General features: G+C 39.5%; 1 pseudogene; it reads right to left on the bottom strand.

Moving 5' to 3' along the window:
• Nucleotides 1–7,023: 7,023 nt before the first annotated feature.
• On the bottom strand, nucleotides 7,024–7,519 carry LOC138076626 (peptidyl-prolyl cis-trans isomerase A pseudogene; annotated as a pseudogene).
• Between the last annotated feature and the right edge of the window lie 85 nt (nucleotides 7,520–7,604).

Here is a 7,604-nt window from a genome sequence, read left to right as displayed (position 1 = left end):
TTACTTTAGATTTAATAAGAAATCTAAAAATTCATTTCATAAATTACTTTTAAAATTTTATATTTCAATTCCACATTATAGCTATTTAATGGAGAAAGAAAGAGTTAAAGAGGAGGAAACATATGGAAAAGAATTGTGGATGACAGGAAAAAAAAATGGGGTAAACCAAGTAAAAGAAAGAGAAGAAAAAATAGAAACAGGAAAAGCAAAAGATCTTCCCAGGAGGATTACTGCATGTTTTATTGGAGAACCATGTATTGTCTAAGGAGGTATAGCCAAACTTTTCTTAACAAGGATCATACAGTCAATGTTTTGGCTTTGCTCTGTTGTAACTTAAATTCTGCCACTGTAGTACTAAAATAGCCATAGAGAGTAAATTTTTAAAAATGCATGTGTGTGTATGTCTATGTTTCAATAAAACCTGACTTATAAAACTCATGCAACCATCTGGATGGCTGGCATGTTTTGCTGGCCTCTGCAATAGAGCAAAGGTCAGCAAGTTGGATCAACAAGCTATTTCTATAAGGACAGCATATACCTCTGTAGCATATTCTTCTTTGTTGCTATTGCTTGGTTTTTGGTTTGTTTTTACAACCCTTTAAAAATGTAAAAAGGGTTCTTACCTACAGGCCTTATCAAAAGTAACTGTAGGGCAAATTTGACCAGAGGTCAGGAGGTTGCTGGCCTTTATCTAGAACACACCTTCCTGTCTTATCTAATTTCAATTTGATGGGAGCTATTAACTCCGTGCTTTATAAATAACTGATACAATGTGGAATAATTTTTGTCTATAAACAATGATACTCAAATTCTGTTCCACAGAAGTCCAACGGTCTCCCCTCACTTACTATGGAAGAAGCTAGTTTCACTTCTCTTTGCATATAATTTTAATATTCCAGATTTATGCCATTCAGTTCAGTTCAGTTCAGTTGCTCAGTCGTGTCCGACTCTTTGTGACCCCATGAATCGCAGCACGCCAGGCCTCGCTGTCCATCACCAACTCCCGGAGTTCACTCAGATTCACGTCCATTGAGTCAGTGATGCCATCCAGCCATCTCATCCTTTGTCGTCCCCTTCTCCTCCTGCCCCCAATCCCTCCCAGCGTCAGAGTCTTTTCCAATGAGTCAGCTCTTTGCATCAGGTGGCCAAAGTACTGGAGTTTCAGCTTTAGCATCATTCCTTCCAAAGAACACCCAGGGCTGATCTCCTTCAGAATGGACTGGTTGGATCTCCTTGCAGTCCAAGGGACTCTCAAGAGTCTTCTCCAACACCACAGTTCAAAAGCATCAATTCTTCAGCACTCAGCCTTCTTCACAGTCCAACTCTCACATCCATACATGACCACAAGAAAAACCATAGCCTTGACTAGATGGACCTTAGTCGGCAAAGTAATGTCTCTGTTTTTTAATATGCTACCTAGGTTAGTCATAACTTTTCTTCCAAGGAGTAAGCGTCTTTTAATTTCATGGCTGCAGTCACCATCTGCAGTGATTTTGGAGCCCCCCAAAATAAAATCTGACACTGTTTCCACTGTTTCCCCATCTATTTCCCATGAAGTGATGGGACCGGATGCCATGATCTTCGTTTTCTGAATGTTGAGCTTTAAGTCAACTTTTTCACTCTCCTCTTTCACTTTCATCAAGAGGCTTTTTAGTTCCTCTTCACTTTCTGCCATAAGGGTGGTGTCATCTGCATATCTGAGGTGATTGATATTTCTCCCGGCAATCTTGATTCCAGCTTGTGTTTCTTCCAGTCCAGCGTTTCTATGCCATTCAGGTATGACTTAAATCAAACCCCTTAAGATTATGCAGTGGAGAAGATACATAGATTCAAGGGATTAGATCTGGTAGACAAAGTGCTTGAAGAAATATGGACAGAGGTTTGTAATGTTGTACAGAAGGCAGTGACCAAAAGTATCCTGAAGAAAAAGAAATGCAAGAAGGCAAAGAGGTTGTGTGAGGAGGTCTTACAAAGAGCTGAAAAAAGAAGAGAAGCAAAAGGCAAAGGAAAAAGGGAGATATACCCAACTGAATGCAGAGTTCCAGAGAATAGCAAGAAGAAATAAGAAAGCCTTCTTAAATGAACAATGCAAAGAAATATGGGAAAACAATAGAATGTGAAATACCAGAGATCTCTTCAGGAAATTTGGAGATACCAAGGGATCATATGCAAAGATGGGCACAATAAAGGACAAAAATGGCAAGAACCTAACAAAAGTAGAAGAGATTAAGAAGTGGCAAGAATATACAGAAGAACTATACAAAAAGGTCTTAATGACTTGGATAACCATGATGGTGTGGTCACTCACTTAGAGCCAGGTATCTTGGACTGTGAAGTCAAGTGGGCCTTAGGAAGCATTACTACAAACAAAGCTAGTGGAGGTGATGGAATTCCAGGTGAACTATTGCTAAATTAGAAAATGCTGCTGCTAAAGTGCTGCACTCAATATGTCAGCAAATTTGGAAAACTCAGCACTTGGTCATGGGACTGGGAAAGATCAGTTTTCATTCCAATTTCAAAGAAATGCAATGCCAAAGAATGTTCAAACAATCATACAATTGCACTCATTTCACATATTAGTTTTACTGAGTCTAAGCTTGCTCTGCTTGCCACAGGATAAGTCAATGAATCCAAGACAAGGTGTTGGGATCAGGAAGGGACTTTATTCGGAGCAAGTTGACTGAGAAGATGGCAGGCTAGCGCCTCAAAATAACCATCTTATCAGGGCCTGATTGCCAGATTCTTTTATGGATCAGAGATGGGCAGTGGAGGTGAGGAAACAAAGTAAAAAAAACTATTCAATCCTTGCAAATGTCCCCTAGTAGGGCAAGCCTTATCTTACAGAAGTGGCAAGATGAAGGTTAAAGTCACAGAAGCAGATCCAGCAAAAATTCAAAATTAACCTTTCTAGCATGGTAAATGAGTGCAATTGTACAGTAGTTTGAGCATTTTTGGCATTGCCCTTCATTGAGATTGGAATAAAAACTGACCTTTACCAGTCCTGTGGCCACTACTGAGTTTTCCAGATTTGCTGACATATGATTGCAGCACTTTAACAGCATCATCTTTAGGGATTTTAAATAGCTCAACTAGAATTCCGTCACCACCACTAGCTTTGTTCGTAGTAATGCTTCCTAACGCCCATTTGACTTCACACTCCAGGATGTCTGGCTCTGGATGAGTGACCACACCATCATGGTTACCTGGGCCATTAAGACCTTTTTAAAATAGTTCTCCTGTGTATTCTTGCCACCTCTCCTTAATTTCTCCTGCCTCTGTCAGGGCCTTACCATTCCTGTCCTTTATCGTGTCCATCCTTGCATGAAATGTTCCTTTGATATCTTCAATTTTCTTGAAGAAATATCTAGTCTTTCCCAATTCTAATAATCTTCTTCTCCTAAAAAAGCTGGAGGGCATGGCAACCCACTCCAGTGTTCTTGCCTGGAGAATTCCATGGACAGAGGAGGCTGGCAGGCTATAGTCTAAGGGTTACAAAGAGTTGTAAGTAACTTAGCATGCACACCCCTAAAAGAGCAACTCTTTATGACTGGGAAACATTGCTCATTTTACTGGACACTGGCAAAACCAAGTAGAATTCTTGGCATATATATTTTTGCAAATGAAAAAATTTTTAAATGAGTTTCATTGGGATTTGGCTGGTTGCCACTTCTGTAGAGAGCATAATTTTCATAACCTATTGGTTAGCATGTATTAAGTAAAAAAGATGATATATGTATAAGAAAAATTTTAGTATTCTAAGAATCAGCAGTAATATAACATCAGATGTGAGGCAACTCCAAATAGAATACTATTTAGTTTATTTTCTTACTTCTTTTATCAGAACCATCCTGTACTCAAAATTTAGGTCTCCAGAGCTGAGCTGTTAACTCATCCCATTATTTATCTGAAAGCAAGCAAGACTTCATATTTCACATAAACCCCTTGTGTACACATGATGTTATCATACCATAACACATGAGTTATATTAGCATGACATGCCCTATGGCCCTCTGTGAGTTTCAGGATGATAAATCTGCTAAATAAATATCAATAAAATGTTCCTACTCCATTATGCACAGTCCAGCAGCCTGCTTCCTTCTTAGAATTGACTCCAAAGCAGTGACTGCCAGGGGCCCAAAGAAGGACCACAAGTTAGTATCAGCAAAGCCAAGCGTAAGCAGGGAAAATAAAGAAAACATAGTAGAGGTTTCTTGCTTTCTTTTTTTTTTTTTTAACAGAGACAGTTTGTTAATTTAATGAAATATTTTTTATTTTAAGATAATGTTTTTCTTACATGGATTATGCAATCTTTTAATTTTAGAAATGATGAATGCGTATAGTATTTTTGCTGTTTTTGGTTATTTTATGTAAAAAACTGTTAATTCATTGCCAATTTACTAATTTTTTGTGTGTATTTATAAAAGACTCAAAATGGAAAGTACTACTTTACGACTTTGCAGCATGAGCTACTTTTAAGTGAATTAAACTTTAGATTAAAAATTTATATTATATATAAACATACACATGCAAAGGAGTTTCCCAGTGGCTCAGAGGTAAAGAATCCACTGGCCGTTTTCGATCCTTGGGTTGGGAAGATCCCCTGGAGGAGGAAATGGCAACCCACTCCAGTATTCTTTCCTGGAAAATCCCACGGACAAAGGAACCTGGCAGGCTATAGCCTACAGGGTAACACAGAGTTGGACACGACTGAGCAAGTGAACATAGCACAGTACATGCAAATATACACATAGCTTTCTCATGTAGCAAGGATATTTAAAAAGATTTAAAATGACAGAAACCTGACCCATCTCATACATTCTATCAATCATTTTTGCCTAATAATAATTTCTTCCAGCTTAAGTTTAGAACTCTCTTAGTCTGCCTTTTAATGGGTCCTGCTGAAGTCCTTTGGAGAAGGCAATGGCACCCTACTCCAATACTCTTGCCTGGAAAATCCCATGGATGGAGGAGCCTGGTGGGCTGCAGTCCATGGGGTGGTGAAGAGTCGGACACGACTGAGAGACTTCACTTTCACTTTTCACTTTCATGCATTGGAGAAGGAAATGGCAACCCACTCCAGTGTTCTTGCCTGGAGAATCCCAGGGACGGGGGAGCCTGGTGGGCTGCTGTCTATGGGGTCGCACAGAGTCGGACACAACTGACGTGACTTAGCCGCAGCAGCAGCAGCTGAAGTCCTTGTTCTGCTTCTCTGAAGGTAAGATCTTTTTCTCTTCTAATTAATAAAGTCATTTCTCAAAGAACTCCCAATTCTCTGGTGTCACCTCATGATTGAGTACCTGTTACGTACAAGACCTTAGCCAGGTCCTCAAAATTCTGCTACACGGAGCACAGAACTGTTCACATCACAGGAAAAAGAAAGGGATTTGTCTCCAATTTAACCTTACAGGGAGGAAATGAATGTTTTTTCTCATGGTTATTTTCTCCCCAAAGAATGGAATGTGAGGCAGAATCCATACATCTGCATTAGAAATGCCATGGAATTTTTCTCAGTTTTTCCCTTATTTGCCTATCAGTTATTCTTCACATTCTCATAGGAAAATATGCACTTCTTTTTCTGAAGATTCTAGATCAATCTGTTAGGGACGAAAGTGAGTTTCTACTGAAAGAAGGCTCTTGAAATGTTTTCCTTAAGCAATGCCTTTGTAAACACACAAGCTTTTCTCAATAGTAACACAGTGAAGCATTCTGCAGCTTAGTGACCACTTCTCAGCTGTGGACTCCCTCCATCTTCTGATTCAGAAGGATGGCTCTAGACCCTGTACTGTCACTCATTCCTTTAACCAATGCTTATTTTATGCTGATAATATTCTAGTCACTATGTTTGGCATGAGAGATATCAAGTAGTGAATGATATACACAGGGAAACTACTACAGATATTAGCTACTTAGTATAAGGCAAAAAGATCATTATGGAGAAAGAGCAGAGGACGGCTAGTTAGTTACTCATTTGTATATGTCTGGAAGATTTTGGTAGAGGTGTAGAAGGCTATGCCCAAGTAATCTTGTTTGATAGTACTCATTATAGGGCACCATCTCCAAACCTACCCTCTTCATCTCACCCTTCACTTCCCGAGGGCCCCTCTGCTTTCCCCTGCTGCAGTTTTGCAAACTGGCCTGCCCTTCCTGGTATCATGTTCTGAGTTCATTTTTCTGCTATTCTCTGGTTTCCATTTCCATGGGAATTGCCAATTATTAACCAGATTTTTATCAATCTAAATCTTATGCAGAAATCCATTTATAAAATAGATACAAGCACAACTCTGCCTCAAGTGTTGAAGGGGAAGTGGGGGCTTAGATGGATCACCTTGCCTGCCTAGCAAATCACCATTTCATGATAAAATACAATAAGTCAAAATGCATCAACAGTACTCCTAGTAAATATTCAGGTTCGTTTTAGAAGGGCTTTCTGAGTGTCAAAAACAAAGCAAAACAGTATTTTTTCAATGTCTGTAAGCAATGTATCCTTGTAAAGAAATAACCACTTAGTGGAACTCACATGTATAAAAGAGATTAGAGCAGTAGGCTGTTCATTTAAGCTCATTTTGAAGTTCAAATATACATTACTGATAAAGATAATCAGTGAGGAAAACAGGGCTATTTCCATGAGCACAGAAATTTGAGCTTATGAGTGGCTGTTATAGTTTTATTATACCTCCATATCATTTTACTTCTCATTCTATTTCCTTTTTCCTTCTCTCACTTCTCCTCCTTTCATCCTTCCTTCTTCCTCTCTGTGGCTCTGTCTTTCTCTCATACACACACACACACACACATGCACACACATTGACACAAACACACATACTCTTTCCCTGTCTCTCTGTGTATGTGTGTGTTGACATAAACTGCACAGATTTGAAACAAACAATTTGATAAGCTTTGACATATGTATATACCTGTGAAACCATCACAATCAATATAACATACATGTCCATTATCTGAAAATGTTTTTAAGTACACCTTCATAATCCCACTCTTTTTTTTTTCTTAAAGATAGAACACAAGTCAGATTTGCTGGGTTTGTCCAGAAAAGTCAGCAATGGTGATATTGCTGGTTTTTCCATTTCACGGCTCTCCATGGTGTCCACAGTATTCTTGCCCTCTTTCACCTTGCCAAAGATTACATGCTTGCCATCCAACCACTCAGTCTCAGCAGGGCAGATGAAACACTGGCAATCAGTTTTGTTAGGGCCAACATTTGCCATGGATAAGATGACAGGACCTGTATGCTTCAGGATGAAATTCTTATCATGAATTTCTCCCCAGAGGTGGCATTGCCACCAGTGCTATTACGATGTGTGAAGTCACCACCTTGGCACATAAATCCTGGAATTATTCTGTGAAAGCAGGGATCTGTATAACCAGATCCTTTCTCCCCAGTTCTCAGAGCATGAAAGTTTTCTGTTGTCATTGGAACTTTGTGTGCAAATAGCTAAAAGGAGATGTGGCCCAAGGGCTTGTTGTTGACAGTCATATCAAAGAAAATGATGAGGTTGACCATGGCTGGGCAGTGCAGGGGGCTTGGGGGAGGACCGTCTGTAAGGCCGCAATCCTATTCTTGCCCTGGTGAATGGTGGGCATATTCC

This window comes from Capricornis sumatraensis, chromosome 1 (genome assembly GCF_032405125.1).
Source record: "Capricornis sumatraensis isolate serow.1 chromosome 1, serow.2, whole genome shotgun sequence".
Lineage (NCBI taxonomy): Eukaryota > Metazoa > Chordata > Mammalia > Artiodactyla > Bovidae > Capricornis > Capricornis sumatraensis.
Note: the sequence above shows the minus strand (reverse complement) of the source record. Positions and strands in the feature narration are given on the sequence as shown.